Here is a 17,005-nt window from a genome sequence, read left to right on the forward strand (position 1 = left end):
CAAGCACAGTCCATGGGACAGAGAGAGGGGATTAAGAGATCTGTGTCAACAGCATGCTTGCATATATAAACAGTGCAGGGGAAAAGAATGCAGGTTCACACATTCATTAGCACTGATGAAGTCATCTGCAATAAAAGCCAGGCTCTGCTCTGGCTGGTGCACAGTATTATTTTAGTTAGCCATGGCTGTTGCTCTCTGGTAGCTGTTTGAATCTCAGCCTAGGACTGAGATTGAGGATAGTGTAGGGTTCAGATTAGCCATCCAGGAAGTAGGCTCCAGCTGCTTCAGGAGCATCTCATTTTGGAAAAAACAAAACAAAACAAAACATGGAACAATGGGACAGATACCACCAATTTCTTCAAATGAAGAACGTGCAAGGTATTATAAGTTATGATGAGGTTTCTGACAAAGCATCAAGCTTGCTTTAATAATCTGGTAAAGATATTACAAATTGTTTTTATTGTGTTCCTTGTTGTACATAGTACGGAGTAACATGGATCAAGAGGCCTCCCTCCACAAAAACCCACATCAGAACTGGAAGAACCCCAGGCCCAAACAGGTGGCAGAGATTGTAACCCACCAAGCAAATGTACTCTGCTCAGCTATCTATTGTAGCCTGACAGTTTGGGGATCGGTGTCATATCACTCCACTATCCACTATTGCGGTATCTGCCTCCTGCAGCTTGTGCACTGTCTTCTAGAGCAGGGGTCCTCAACCTCCGGTCCGCGGCCCGGTGCCTGTCCGTGGTTTTGGCAGGACCGGGCCGCTGAGACAGATCTCCTGCCCCCCCGTACGCCCTCCCCCCACTCACACCCATACATACGCATGGCCCTCCCACCGACACGGACGGGTGCCTCACCCACCCATGCATGCCCATGAGCACGCCCCATCCTCCTGTGAGTGCTCCCTGCCCATACACACATGCGCACTAGCATGCCCCATCCACCCATGAGAGTGGGAGGGTCCACCCCCACACACACACAGACACACACCCCAACCAGTCCGCTGTTCAGAAAAGGTGGGGGACCACTGTTCTAGAGTAGCTCTCTATGTACAGTGTATTACAGAGATGTCCATACTTTTTCCATTTCTTTTTCTTTTCGACCCCAAATCCCAGAATTCTCCATTCTAGGAGTTTCACCTGCCAGACCCATACCTAAACTGCTCTCAGTTGGAGAAAAGCTGTGCTGGAAGGCTTCCTGGTCTGGCCCTTTTGAACAGGCACCTAGGCCAGACCTAAGGCTTTCCTAGGCCATGAAGCCTTCTAGCCCAGCCTTTCTCCATGTCAACACAATTTAGGTGTGTTGTACTCCGTACTATGTACAACAAGGAACACAATAAAAGTCAGGCACCTGGAACTCCTACAACAGGGTTCGGAATCCAAGAAAAGAAGAATGGCACATCACCTACTGGTCAAATTTTGGAGCATAGAAAACTGAAGTCAGACCACCCTAGTTCATGAATGGCCATGGCTGCACACAGGCATTCCACACCACTGGGGCCTGTTGCACCTTCTGACGCAGTAGAGGATCAAGCTAAGGTTAATATAAGATAGGCACTCCGAAACACAAAATTACTCTTCGGATTCTATAATCTTCTAGTCTACCCCCCATTCCACAGGATACAAATTAGTGAGGTTCAAGAGATAAGTAACACAGCCAAGAAACAGGCTACAAGACAAACCAGGGCCTGAGCCCAAATACCAAATCACAGACTTAAGGTTGTGAAGCATAGCAAAATACTCCATTCACAGCAAGAGAACTAAAAACGTAGAGAGAGGCAAAATACACTCACAACTTTGTACACACATAGTTGTGTGTTTACACACATGTATCCAGGCAGAATACAGACTCAGCACAGGCACATTCTCTTGCCACCACACTCTCAAAGGAAGGACAGATCCTGAAGCTGAGGCTCCAATACTTTGGCCATCTCATGAGAAGAGAAGACTCCCTGAAAAAGACCCTGATGTTGGGAAAGTGTGAAGGCAGGAGGAGAAGGGGACGACAGAGGACGAGATGGTTGGACAGTGTCATCGAAGCAACCAACATGAATTTGACACAACTCCGGGAGGCAGTGGAAGATAGGAGGGCCTGGCGTGCTCTGGTCCATGGGGTCACGAAGAGTCAGACACAGCTGAACGACTAAACCAACAACAACAATCCAGGCAGAATACAGACACAGCACAGGCACATTCTCTTGCCACCACATTCTCAAAACCTCAAACCAGGATGTTTCCCCACAACTTTTAGCTGAAATATTCAGGGTTCCTCTGAGAGCCCCTGGGATGGGAGTGGTTGCAAATTCCACTGCTGGATCTGCAGTGAAGCCTCTTATAATGCCAACTCCAGAGTAACTTCTCCAGATTCTATGTGTTTTCTTTCCATGTCAAAAGCCTTAAAGGGACAGCTTTCTGCCCTGAAACCTGGCATTTCCATTGCTTCTCCAAGAGCTCCTGCTAAACACTGTGCTGATGCTGGCCTCTTCTTTCTTGGACCGTGGTGCTCCTGGAAGTGGGGAGGGCTCTGTTTCAATGGCTGGTCAAGTCCTGGACACGCCTTGGTTGTTGGAGACATGGAAACCTTAGGTTCAGCATTTGCTAGGTTTGGGCTGGTCTAAGGCCTAACAAAACCTTGACTGGCTCAGGTGTCTTCCCCAAAGGTCCCTTAGTCTCTGAGCCCAGGTGTGGACAGCTTCTGGGTGCCTGAGACATGACATTTAGAAGGATGGAGACGTCAAAATCAAACACTGAGGTGCCAGTGCTATTTTGTAAAATTGATTCTGGGGAACATATGGTCCTTGGAAATATTCTTAGAAATAAAGAAATTGCTAGAAGCCGGTGCTCATGTGACTTACTTTCCAGTTGTTCAAAAATTTAAAGAATAAAATAAAAAAATCAGAAGAAACAGGATTCAGAAGGGTCTGGCTCTGGACATCAAAGGAGGTGGTAGTCATGGGCGCTATATTGGGAAGCTGACTAATTACACTAGAAGGTATATCAGTTTCATACAAATATACACAAAGAGAGAGAAAGTGCTTTCAATTTAAACTGAGCTTTAAAGCAAAGGATGAAAAGTCAGTTAAGAATTAACCCCTGCAGTAGCTGTTTGCAGACCAAGTGATATGTCAATGTCCCTTGATGCTGGATATGTGTAACGGACTGAGATGTTTGTTTTCAGAATTCTGCTAATGTTAATCTGATGTGTGTATGTGTTAGAGCAGTGGTCCCCAACCTTGGGCCTCCAGATGTTCTTGGGCTACAGCTCCCAGGAGCCTTCACCACCACCTCTGCTGACCAGGATTTCTGGGAGTTGAAGTCCAAGAACACCTGGAGGCCCAAGGTTGGGGACCACTGTGTTAGAGAACATACAAAGCAGCTAGCAGTTGGATATGGCCTACTAAATGCTGACTGTGTCTATGCATAACTCATTTTCAGTGCTGAGTCAGAACATGGTTTATGGGAAACGGGGTTGGATTTGTAATACAGGCTGGCATTATAATTCAGATGAATTAATACAATATTTTATAGTGTGTTTCAGTTCTTAGAGGAAATGTCATCCTTCTCCACAAAGAGTATATGAACTGATTCAGGTGCCTAAATGATAATGGGTGGGATCCAAGTTTAGTCACAACTTGAGAACGTCCACTGAAATCAATCAAACCTAAGTCTTTTCCCAGTGACAACAACAAACCTACTTAAAGTTCAAGCAACTATGATGAAATCTGGATCCACCCCAGTTGCAAGAGCTTGGAAAGGCTACTTTTGTAGACTACAACTGGTGTTATGGCCAATAAGAGCTGTAATTAAAAAAATGTAAATATGTAATTTGAAGAACAGAACTGGAAGTTTTTAAGACCCCACCCACCTGCTCCGAAATTATGCACTGGTGGGAAGCTTTCTATGGGGAGAATTAGAGAATATATTGAGAACCATTTCAGGAATAGACTTCAAGATATGGTAAAGATGGAACAAGCTATTAGAGAAGAAGATATAGAAAATCCTATTAATAAATTAAAAGTAGGAAGTCAATGGATTGAAACTTGAGTATTATAAAACATTTAGGAAAATGTTGGTACCTAAATTATTTTTTAATAAAATAATGGGAGAGGAAACTATTCCATTATCCTGGAAATATTTCTTAATTATATTAATTCCAAAAGCAAACAAATCTCAAAGAAACCTATCTCTTTAATAAATCAAGATATGAAGATATTTACAGCAAAATTAGCAAAGAAAACGAATATATAAGATAGGCACTCCGAAACACAAAATTATAACAGGAACAAAAAATGGAAGACTTGACTAGGAGAGTATTAAATGTAATGAATATTTTGTTGTTTTTTAGTCATTACGTCATGTCTGACTCTTTGTGACCCATGGACCGGAGCACGCCAGGCCCTCCTGTCTTCCACTGCTTCCCACAGTTTGGTCAAATTCATGTTGGTAGCTTCGATGACACTGTCCAACCATCTCATCCTCTGTCGTCCCCTTCTCCTCTTGCTTTCACACTTTCCCAACATCAGGGTCTTTTCCAGGGAGTCTTCTCTTCTCATCAGATGGCCAAAGTATTGGAGCCTCAGCTTCAGGATCTGTGCTTCCAGTGAGCACTCAGGGTTGATTTCCTTAAAAATGAATAAGTTTGGTCTCTTTGCAGTCCAGGGGACTCTCAAAAGTCTCCTCCAGCACCACAATTCAAAAGCATCAATTCTTCGGCGGTCAGCCTCCTTTATGGTCCAGCTCTCACTTCCATACATCGCTACAGGAAAAAACCATAGTTTTGACTAGGCAGACCTTTGTTGGCAAGGTGATGTCTCTGCTTTTTAAGATCCTGTCTAGGTTTGTCATCGCTTTTTTCCAAAAAGTAGGCGTCTTTTAATTTCGGGGCTGCTGTCACCAAGAAAGTAACATCTGTCACTGCCTCCATATCTTCCCCTTCTATTTGCCATGAGGTGATTGGACCCGTGGACATGATCTTAGTTTTTTTATGTTGAGCTTCAGACTATTTTTTTCACTCTCCTCTTTCACCCTCATTTTTTTTTGCTCTCCTCTTTCACCCTCATTATCACTTTCTGCCATCAGAGTGGTATCATTTGCATATTGGAGGTTGTTGATATTTCTTCCGGCAATCTTAATTCTGGGTTGGTATTCCTCCAGTCCAGCCTTCCACATGATTTATTCTGCATATACGTTAAATAAGCTCGGGGACAATATACAGCCTTGTCGTACTCCTTTCCCAATTTTGAACCAATCAGTTGTTCCATATCCAGTTCTAACTGTTGCTTCCTGTCCCACATATAGTTTTCTCAGGAGATAGACAAGGTGGTCAGGCACTCCCATTTCTTTAAGGACTTGCCATAGTTTGTTGTGGTCCACACAGTCAAAGGCTTTTGTGTAGTAAATGAAGCAGAAGTAGATGTTTTTCTGGAACTCTCTGGCTTTCTCCATAATCCAGCGCATGTTAGCAATTTGGTCTCTAGTTCTTCTGTCCATTCGAAATCCAGCTTGTACTTCTGGGAGTTCTTGGTCCACATACTGCTGAAGCCTACCTTGTAGGATTTTGAGCATAACCTTGCTAGCGTGTGAAATGAGTGTAATTGTACAGTAGTTGGAGCATTCTTTAGCCCTGCCCTTTTTTGGGATTGGGATGTAGGATGATCTTTTCCAACCCTCTGGCCACTGCTGAGTTTTTCAAACTTGCTGGCATATTGAGTGTAGCACTTTAACAGCGTCATCTTTTAAGATTTTAAATAGTTCCACTGGAATGCCCTTGTTAGCCATGCTTTCTAAGGTCCACTTGACTTCACTCTCCAGGATGTCTGGCTCAAGGTCAGCAACCACACTATCTGGGTTGCCCGGGACATTCAGATCTTTGGTATAATTCCTCTGTGTATTCTTGCCACCTCTTCTTGATGTCTTCTGCTTCTTTTAGGTCCCTACCATTTTTGTCCTTTGTCATGTCCATCTTTGCACAAAAGGTTCCTTGAATATCTCCAGTTTTCTTGAACAGATCTCTGGTATTTCCCTTTCTTTTATTTTCCTCTATATCTTTGCACTGTTCATTCAAGAAGACCCTTTTGTCTCTCCCCTCTCTTTGGAAGTCTGCATTCAATTTTCCGTAACTTTCACGATCTCCTCTGCATTTTGTTTCCCTTCCCTTCTCTGCTATTTCCAAGGCCTCGTTGGACAGCCACTTTGCTTTGTTGCATTTCCTTTTCTTTGGGATGGTTTTTGTTGCTGCCTCCCGTACAAAGTTACGAACCTCTATGCAAAGTTCTTCAGGCACTCTGTCCACCAAATCTAGGTCCTTAAATCTGTTCTTCACTTCCACTGTGTATTCATAAGGGATTTGGTTTAGATTATACCTGAGTGGCCCAGTGGTTTTTCCTACTTTCTTCAGTTTAAGCTTGGGTTTTTCTATAAGAATCTGATAATCAAAGCCACAATCAACTCCAGGTCTTGTTTTTGCTGACTGTATAGAGCTTCTCCATCTTTGGCTGCAGAGAACATAATCTGATTTCAGTATTGCCTGTCTGGTGATTTCCATGTGTTTGGTCGCCTCTTGTGTTGCTGGAAAAGAGTGTTTGTGATGACCAGCTTGTTCTCTTGACAAAACTCTATTAGCCTTTGCCCTGCTTCATTTTGAACTCCAAGGCCAAAATTACCTGTTGTTCCTTTTATCTCTTGACTCCCCGCTTTAGCATTCCAGTCTCCTATAATGACAAGAACATCTTTCTTTGGTAGATAATGAATATTAGATATTTTTAAGGCTTTTGATTTTGCGGAGCATTAAGGTTTTGGGTTTAAAGGTATGTATGTATGTATGTATGTATGTATGTATGTATGTATGTATGTATGTATGTATGTATGTATGTATGTATGTGTGTGTGTGTGTGTGTGTGTGTGTGTGTGTGTGTGTGTGTGTGTGTGTGTGTGTATTTATTTATTTATTTATTTATTTATTTATTTATTTCCCGCCCATCTAGTCAATTGACTACTCTGGACAGCTTCCGACATATATAATAACATTATAAAATATAACAAAATTTTTAACATCAATAAACAAGTTATTCAAGATGGAAAAATAAAGAAAAAAAGAAAAAAGTCCAGAAAAGCATTAGGTTTGGGGTTTAATGATATAACAATATACTATATTCAGAAAATATTACAGCTGTGTTAGCAAATGATGGTACAACAGATCATATATCCCTAGGCTGAGGAACTAAATGTGGATTCTCCCTTTCCCTGATATTGTTTCCTTTAGTTTGCTTAGAAGTGAGTTAAAAGAGTAACTCACTGAGGTGCTCTTTAATATACGCTTCCCTTCCTTTGAACAGGACATGACTCCTTCAGCAGAGATGTGCGGATGCCAAATAAGCCAGAGCTATGCTCCTTGATCTTTCACAGATTCTCAGAAGGAAGAATTTGCCCAGGCATATTTTTTCTCATCCCTTACTTACAAGCTGAACTGTCCTCTTTTACTTCAGAAATGTGTACAGCTGCTATTCCCCCCCACCACCAAATCCTACCAGTACTCTTCCTATGGCCTTTTAAATTGGATAAATTGCCCCATAGGTGTACTTTCCTTACTTTATTAGTTTTAATCTATAACCCAGTTATTACATAGCTGTCGTATTCATTTCAGATGTTTCAGGATTTTCTTGTCTTTTCCATCCACCTCTTGTTTACATAATGCAAGTTCTGAATTAGTCTGAGGCAAGCTGAGAGGCAATGTGATGTAGTTATTCAAATGCCACATTGCAATTCAGGAGTCCTGGGATCGAATACCCCCTCAGGCACAGAAACTGACTGAGGTGGTGGTAATATCAAACCATTCCTTGAACTTCTCACAAACCTCAAAACCTGTATTAGGATTGTCATAAGTCAAAAGTGACTTGACAGCACTCAGTGAAAGGGATCACTATTTACATGGGGAAACTTTTGAAAAAACACAACCTACAAACAGTATTCATGCCCACCACAAAAATACAACAAATGTTATACAGTCAGCAAAGGACAAAAGCGACCCCTTCACCACTGCAGGAGTATACTGAATACCTTGCAGTTGTGTCCAGGTATATATTGGAACCACAAAATGCAGCCTCCACACCAGAATCAAAGAACATGGGAGACACTGCAGACTAAAACAACCAGAAAAATCGGCAGTAGCTGAACATGCCCTAAAACAAGCTGGACATGAAATTCTATTTCAATAAACAGAAGTACTGGACAACACCAACAATCATTATGTTAGACTGCACAGGGAAGCCATTGAAATCCACAAACACCTGCAGAGCTTCAACAAAAAAGAAGAAAATCTAAAACTCAACAAAGCCTGTCTCCCAGCACTGAAAAACACAGCTTGCAAAAGGTCAACAAACTCTACCCAGCCACAAGGACTGGTGATCACTGCACACAAAAGACCAGCTAACAACACCCATCAGTCACAGTGACATATCATCTCTCCCCCTTTATCATAACAATACATCCACAACAAAAAAACATGTTGATCACCATACTCACCCAATCTACTGAAAAGGACAAAAATCTGATCCCACAACTATAAATACTCAACTATCCCACAAACTGCACCAGAGCACAGACAGAGTTCTGACTCCTGTTCTCTGAAGATGCTGGCCACAGAGACTGGCAAAACATTAGGAAGAAAAACCTCAAGAACACGGCCAGACAGTCCGAAAAAACTACAACAATGATCAATATTTAGTTGTGTGTTTATACTTAATAGTACATACTAAAACATTGAGACCTCTGTTTGTTTACTTCAAACTGCACCACCAGATCGGGGAAAAGCGACAGGGAGGTAGATGTGTACCAAAGTTATTTTTGAAATCTACAGTGTGCTATAGTTTCTCCATCATGCCCCATTGTCCCATTTTCCCCTTATGAACAATGAAATTCTCTGTGTCTGTCTATCTCCTTTTCTCTCCGTCTCTCTCCTTCTGATTCTCTGCCTCCCACAGATCCTGATTAAGAAATGTCTGAAGAGCACTGGATCTGAAGTAGTGGACTGCAGCGTGCAGAAGCATGTGTTAAATAAGGCTTGCTTGTCTCCAAGGTGCCAGAAAGCTATTCCACTCTACAACTCCATGTTCCTGATTAAGTTTAAACATGTGTAACATTTTCTGAGGGTTGTAGATAAGTAGTTAGAGCCATGTTTATAAAGATAGATTGAACTTGCACTTTTGACTTTGCTGATTTTATCTTGGTAGGGATAAAAATGGTCCCAGCTTTTTGCTTGCCTTTGAATTTACAGAAAGGAAGAACAAGGAGAAGACATTCATACTGGCATTCTGCCATCCATCCCATGCCACAGTTGCTGAATCTGTGGGGAACACTGAAGTTTCAGCAAAGAGGTGAGAATGGGTTTGCAAACAGCAGAGGTTTAGAATGCTTCCAGAAGGAGACACATTGCTATTGGATTGTACTATGCAGGCTGGAAAGAGAAAGAGAGAGAGAGAGAGAGAGAGAGAGTGCCACATTTTTATAAACTGCAATAGTGGCTAGTTTCTTTGTTCTGTAGACCTACATCTTTTCCTCACCCAAAAAACAATCTGCTTACATAGGAGAGGAAAGGTGACAGCTTTGACTCCCAGTATAGTGTAGTGGTTATAAGGCTGGACTACAGCTGAGTTCAAATCCCCACTCACTCTTGAACCTCACAAGGTGACCTTGGGCCAGTCACAGTCCCTCAGCTCAACCTATCCTACGTGGTTGTTGTGAGTATAAAGTGGGAACAGGAGAGCCACATCCACTGCCTTCGGCCAACTAGAGGAAAGGTTGAATATAAATGCAACTATTAAAATCCTAAACCAATAATATTTATATATCCTTTCTGTATAGACTGTATAGAGCAGAGGTGGGGGGCTCTTAGGATGGGGTTGCAGGTTCTAATAGTCCAGGCCTATCTCAAGATAGATCTTCTGCCTCCCAGATCCATTAGGGTTCTCACAAAAAATTGCACAATGATGGGGAGGGGATTTAATCAGAAATGGCTGAACTTCCACTTCAATTTTGCTAGGTTTCCTGGAGAAGAAAATACACTTTTTGGGCCCCAAACCTCCACCGCCCTAAGAAAGAGCCTTTAAAAGACCCAGGGCACTTCAAAAAAAGTTTTCAAGGATTGGGTCAATGTGAGGCCCATGCGTTGCAATTTCCCTGCTCTTACGCCTGGAGATATACAGTCAAGTTAATATAGAAACATTATAACAGGTGAGTACATTTATTACACTAGTAGTTAATGCCCAATTGATCTCCATGGCCATAGGAAAATGTTGTTTTCATTTTGCAGCTATAGTACAACTGTATAAAATGAGCCTTTACATCTTGTTTTCCTCCATGCTGACCACTAGACATTTATTGTGGTCTGCCCATTACTAGGGAAGCATGTTCCCTCCCTTGTCTGGTGTAGCGAGCCCAAAGGAGTAGGAAGTGCAAACATTTTGTCAAGCCCCTGATGTGGTACATTTGGCTTGGAGGGCTGTATCCCCCTTGGAGGTCTGTATCCCCAAGGCAAGGGATGGGGAAACTAACTCTATTGTGATGCAGAAGTGATTGCGCTGTGCAAGCCCAGTAAAATGAAAACTCAGAAGACGCTGCCCTTTGTTCCAACCTTTCAACGCATGCTTCATTTTTAGTGCATCCACATTACCTCCTCAGAGAGGCCTTTCAATGCAGTTCCACTTGATTTTCTTTGGCCCATGCCCTGCCTCCCTGTATTGAAACTTTATGCCGTCTTGGCTGAATGGTTGAGCTAATTTGTTCTATTTATTTATTTCACTTCATGATTTTATTGTTGTTTGCTTGTGTTTAATTTCACTTTGCTATGCTGTAAACTTCCCAGAGTAGTGCTTTGCATTAATGGGGTGCTATATGAATCAGATAAATAAATACCCAACTGCATCATGGAATATCTAATGTTATGCTCCTCTGATTAGCCATTGTTAACATATGTTTTGTTTATATCGGGGTGGGGACATTCATTGGTGCCAGCATGCTGGGTTGCCTCACAGGGACAAACTGGCAGACCAAATGACATCATAGGTCGGGCAGCCCTCCTTATGGGCTACCCCATGTGGCATTTCCCTCTTTTTGTGCAGAGGGGAGCACACAGAGCAAATGTAAGTAGGAAGTGGGGAGTAGAGCTTGAGGAGGGATCAGAGGCTGGGGGGCATCCCTAGATCCTCACAAACCCCATTTTAGACTCTTTGTGAATTCATTAACATGGCCCACAGGCTGTATGTTCTTTTTCCCAATTTACACAACAACCAGACTGTCATGAAGTAACTACATGATTTAAAGTAAGCAATATCTGACATGTACAAAGATGGTAGATATCATCTGATGGCAGCTGCTTAATTATGTAGGCCACACAGATTGTCCAGGAAAAATGCATACATAACCCTCAGTTATTATGAAAGTTAGGAAAACATTACAGTTTTGGTGCATCAGAGTCAGGGCTTGTTATACATGTAGATTTAAAACAGCTACGTGGGACTGATAAGAGTGGCTGGGCTCATTTCCAGTTTCATGAGCTTCTCTATTTAAAAAACTAATCCCCTAACAGGTTAGGGTTCCAAGGCTGCCACAGGACAAACACAAGAAGACCAGACTGAAAGCTTGCATTAGAGGCAATCTCACAGGGGTCTCCAAGTGTCCCCTACCACAATCCCTTGGACCAATTCCCGTTCACTCCTTTGCCCCCAGGCTCCTTCTGAAACCTGAGGCAGCTGCTGAGCCTTCCCTTCCAGAGCACTGACCATAAGGAGGGTGACATAGGTATATCTAGTTTAGTACCAGTGACTCCTCTAGGATGGTATAGTAATAAGCCCTGTGATATACCTTAGGACCAACTGTTCTGCCAAAGAGCAGTCTGCAGAGGCATTATTACCCCAAATATGTTTCAACTGTACATAACTATGAATTAGTTTCATCTAATGATATTTACCAGAATCCTGAAGAGGCATCTGAAGTACCTGTGTCTTGCCACCAGAAAGGTCCTGCTTGTTGGGATAGTAAACTATTCTTCATAGAGTATTTTTTTAAAGTACTCTTTGGGGTTTAGGGAGAATCTAAGTGGCCCATATTTCTTCTCTATTAGGATGAGATAATGAATGTATCATCTGACACCTGTACTTTCTCCGTTACTAACAGATACCAGGTGTTCTCTTTCTTCCTCAGGTTTTTTTTCTTGAGGGCTAAAAGGAGCTCTCTGTGTGGCATACATCACTTATCTAGTTGGTTCTGTTAGTTCACCTTGCCCTTAAAGGTGAGATAAACCTCTTCAATGGGCTGACTTACCACATGCAGTCTTTTAATTGGCCCTAGAGTATACATGCTTTTATCCCTTGCGCTAGGTCCAGTTTTCATCTACAGACCATTTCAAATAGAGTGACCTATGCTTGATCTTGAAGCCTAACCTCTATAGGCTCTTACGCTTATATATTTGGTCCTGAACATGCCACATTTTTGTTTTAAATTTTGATCCGTTTCTTCAGAGTTCACACTCACTTGAGCTCCAGTGTCCGGTCTGTATTTCATCATAGTTCTGTTTATTTCTAAGGAAATTGTGCTCTTTTCTGTGCATTAGTCTGTTCTTATCAAGATAATGAAGTGTTTCCCCCCTCAGTGCAGGTCCATGAGGTTGTATCTTCTTGCACTTCCTCTTGTGAATTTTTCTTAGTTTACAAGTGTGGTTGTGTTTTCTGTATGCATTGCAACACTTTCCTGCTGCCGGACTTTTTTTGTATCTGTGTCTGCCTCCATGTAGCACAGGTGAGTTTTTGGCTCAGTCATGCCTGCTTGTTATTTCCAAGCCCATGTGAGATTTCTGTGCTCTTTTGCATCCCACCTCGCCTGAGGGTTCTTCCAGTGAAAGCCTGCCTGTGTGCTGTGTTCCTGGGGCTTCGCTGGCTGCACTTACTACAGGGATGAAAGCACTGGTAGTTTTGCTTCCTAGGAGTTGCATTCTTGCTTCCATTACAGGAGCAGCCTTTGCAATCATGCCTTTTCTAGTCAAGCATCATCCAGGAGTTGCCCAAACTGGCTCCTAATACTGTCTCAGTCCTAATTAATGACTCATCACTCCAGAGCTGCCAGACTTACTCATCAATTTACTTTCCGTAAGAAGTAACTCTATTGATTTGCTTCTCCCTACATCCTGAGACAAAATGTTTATTTTTTCATGTCACTTCAGAGTATATTGTATTTCTCAGGTATTTGCTTAGTATTGTTATATAGCATCAAGTTGTTTCTGACTTATGACAACCCAATGAATTAATGGCCTCCAAAAAGGCCCAGTTATTAGCAAGTCACCTGTGGTTTTGCAAAACAAAGGCAATGCCTTTCTTTATCTGTTCAGAACTGCTGAAAAATACGCCAGTCCTTGTATATGCCTTCTGGCTTGTACCGTACTGTAGGCAGAAAAATGGCTCCCTTTGGTGGATGTTCTTCCTCATCCATCCCTGTGCCTTGCATGTTATGCACATACATGCACACACACACACACCCTTCTTAGCTGGACAGAGTTCAAGCTGAGAGACCCCCTGTCCAGCTATCATCTGCTGCTGCTAAGGCCACCAAAGGGAGAAGAAGCAACTCCCAGGAGCAGATCTACTATGAAACTAATGAAGCTTGAGCTTCAGGATCCCTAATCCCAAAGGACTCCCCAAAGTAACTTTAATCCTCGTCTTTAAAACATTTGTGGTGACCTTTTGTGGAACAACCACATCGAAAAAGATAACAGTGGCTACCCAGACCTTGTTGCCACTCCCATAGCAGTTCAAGCTTCAGGGCCCCAAAAGCGTAGGTCCACCACTGACAGCAGCCTTTCTGCTTTCCTGCACTTAGACCCAGCTCTGTGATCTACTGAACACATGGCCCGCTGAACACTGTAACCAAGACTGTGACACTTGAGTTTTCTTTCTTTTTTCCTCCTCCCCCTCAAACTGCTTTCCTTTCATGTTGTTTCTTGTATATATTGTACAGTAGGCTCTGTCTCACTTCTGGTATTTTTAAGCTGCTCTGGGAGCCACAGTGAATTTTTACCCTTCCCATGGAATCACCCTCCTAGTCCAGCTAAGGAAGTTCCCCTTAATGATACAATCACACCTATGAACCCTTTCTACCAGTTGTTGGTTTTTTTTTTTGCTCAAAATCAATTTCAATAATTCTCCCAGTGAAGACTTCTCTCCTTTTCCCTGCAGAAGGAAAAACAGATAGGAAATGGAGGAAACTGAGATTTGGGGAGGAAAATGTCTAGCACAGAACAGCTTAATCAACCTTTTTCTTATCTTGACCTCCACTGAGGATGGCAATTTATTAGTATCGTGTTTCCCCCAAAATAAGACAGAGTCTTGTATTAATTTTTGCTCCAAAAAACACAGTAGGGCTTATTTTCAGGGGATGTTTTATTTTACAGTCATGTCATCTTCTTTTGGTTGCTGCACAGTGGTGGAGGGCAGGGTTTCACTTAACTGGGGGTTATTTTAGGGGTAAGGCTTATATTATGAGCATCTTGAAAAATCATACTAGGGTTTATTTTCAGGTTAGGTCTTATTTTCAGGGAAAGTAGTAGCAATAGGATTAATTACTCTGCCTTTCCACATAACAGCTCAGGGTAGCTAACAATATACACAAACACAAGTGTGTAAAATTGTACATTACAAATATCTGAAAACAACAAATCACAAAATAAAAAATCACAAATGTAAAATTGGCTGATAAAATACAATAGAAGCCATGGATGGCCTGTAGACCTTGTGGAGGGAAGAGTATGTCAACACCAAATATGGGTGTTTGTGTGTGTGAGCCCCCTATTCTAGCCATGAGTTGTTTGTGCTAATAGCAATACAAACAAGCAGTAGTAAAAGGCAAGTCAAACACCTGCTTATCTCTTGAAAACTGGTACAAACCGACATGTTGTTATGAGGTGCCTGAAAGAATGTGAGGGACAACTGGTTTGCTAAAGCAGCCATTCTCAGTGGAGGGGGTCATATGGACTCCTGGGGCCCCGGTACATTTGAAGGGGGTCACAAGCCACAAACAGTTCTTCATACAGCATCTTGTAAGGTTTGTTATGTGGCTTACACAATCCTGATTTGGCCTTCCTTTCTTTCATATTGTATTTATGGCCATGGCCAGAGAAAGGTTGAGAATGGCTGCTGTGGAAAAAGATTCCATAACTAAGGTGTCACCAAGAAAAATGATATGCGATGTCTGGTAGCCTTGTAGGCTACACAGCCCTGGGGCACCAGAAGCGGAGGCCTGGCTGATCTTAATTCCTTGGTGAAACGGAGAAGGTGGTCATTTAGGGCCTTGTACACTAATGTCAATCTCCTCCTTCCACTGGTTGGTTTAGGTTTGAAATAAACCCTGAGGGAAGCAGGTACACAATTGTATGTAATGTATAGTTTCTTCCTCAATATTTCAGGTTGTGGGGTGTGTCTGCAAGGAGACTGATGCCCTTGTGTGTCGAGCTAGTATATCTTTAGTTGCAGCAGAAAGAGTCCAGGCACCAAGGAAAGCTGGCACAGGCAAAGAAACGGGAGGCCTGGTTATGTGGAAGGGGCAAAAAACCAAATTTGAGCTGTAGATTTTTGTCTCTGTTCCTCACTTCCACATGGACAACAAACTCACAGACCGTAGTTTGCCAGCTTGTCATGTCACAAGCAAGCCGTAGTCAACACAGCTAGGTTTATATTTGGCATTTAGAGAGCCCCTGTCATTCCTGCCTCAGTACAGGTCATACACAAATATATGCCAAAAGTCCTGCTTTGAGAGAGGAAGCAACTGAGAACAAACAAACAAATAAAAAAAGGATGAAAAAGAAATGGTTCTTAACCCTTTCCTTCCTGTCCACCATTTTACTGCTGCAAATAGTTCCCCTCAATGTCGTTTTCCCCTGAAGAGGATGTCATTTTGTAGAAGTATGTTTGTAAGAGCTGCAAGAAGCCCAGTCCAGTCTCTCTGTAAAACAGATGTCCTGTTTATAATTCCTTCTGAATTAATTTCCCCCCAGAAAATTTCAAGGTATACAAAAAGCCTGATCTCTTTGTTAGAATGGATGTCTGCCCAAATTTTTCACCATGGAAATGACTGTCCTCTCCTCACCTTGTCTGTGGAGTTGTCGGTGCCCCAGTCTTTCTTGCTCAGCCCCTTCACCTTGCAGACACTAGCATTCCAGGCACGACAGTGCTTCGCTTAGCTAAAATGACCAGCTATTGTCTTTAACAATTATCTTCCACATTTCTCATTGCTGTCAACAGATAAACTCTGCCCCCACCCCCACCCCCACCCCCACCCGACGGACTTTGTAACACAGTGTTGGACTTCAATTCCTAGGCTGCATTAAACACGTTGAGTATCTGTAAATATATAAAAATGAGGGCAACAGGGAAAAGGTTACTACCTCTAATAGCAGGCCACTAATGTCATCTACTACCTGTTCAGTTTTCCCAAAAAGCATTGCATAGATCTCAAATCCTGGTTACTTTCCATTCTATCTCCTCTAGCAGGGACTCTATCCTCTGTCGTTGTCTACGCTGATTCTCTGCAAAGAGACTGTGCCAATAACCCCAAAATCTTTCTTTGGCTGTGCTGCTATCACTAGTACCTGATCCTCTCCACTGCCTGAGGATAAATGTCCCAATACTGTCTACTCACATAACATGAGGTACATTATATGTGCAAAATCTTTCCTAGCAAGGGCATCTGTGTCTGAAATGTCTTAATGAATCTGAATAGGACTCAGATCTTTGTAGGTTGGTGTGGAGATCTCATGTGGTTTGCAAAGGGTGCTTTTAACTTCATATCAGACAATTGCAAAGAATACTACCTTCATCCCAATGTGTATCTCCTGAGAATAAAGCTCAGAGGACTTCTGCTTTCTTCCTATCCTGGTAGAAGAATTTGTCATTAATCTATGAAGTTTGAAAGGTTTCCTTTTGATTTCTTGGAGAGGCTTTTCCAAGAAGGGTATGGGCCAGACT

At 42.4% G+C, this 17,005-nt stretch overlaps 1 long non-coding RNA gene across 1 annotated transcript; it reads right to left on the bottom strand.

The window, feature by feature from the left end:
* Positions 1 to 6,937: 6,937 nt before the first annotated feature.
* Positions 6,938 to 16,249, bottom strand: LOC144586799 (uncharacterized). The gene is made up of 2 exons (XR_013541828.1): positions 16,128 to 16,249; positions 6,938 to 14,215 (listed from the first exon to the last, which is right to left on the bottom strand). It is a non-coding gene; the product is annotated as an uncharacterized LOC144586799 (long non-coding RNA).
* Between the last annotated feature and the right edge of the window lie 756 nt (positions 16,250 to 17,005).

Source organism: Pogona vitticeps, chromosome 2, assembly GCF_051106095.1.
Source record: "Pogona vitticeps strain Pit_001003342236 chromosome 2, PviZW2.1, whole genome shotgun sequence".
Classification (NCBI taxonomy): Eukaryota; Metazoa; Chordata; class Lepidosauria; order Squamata; family Agamidae; genus Pogona; species Pogona vitticeps.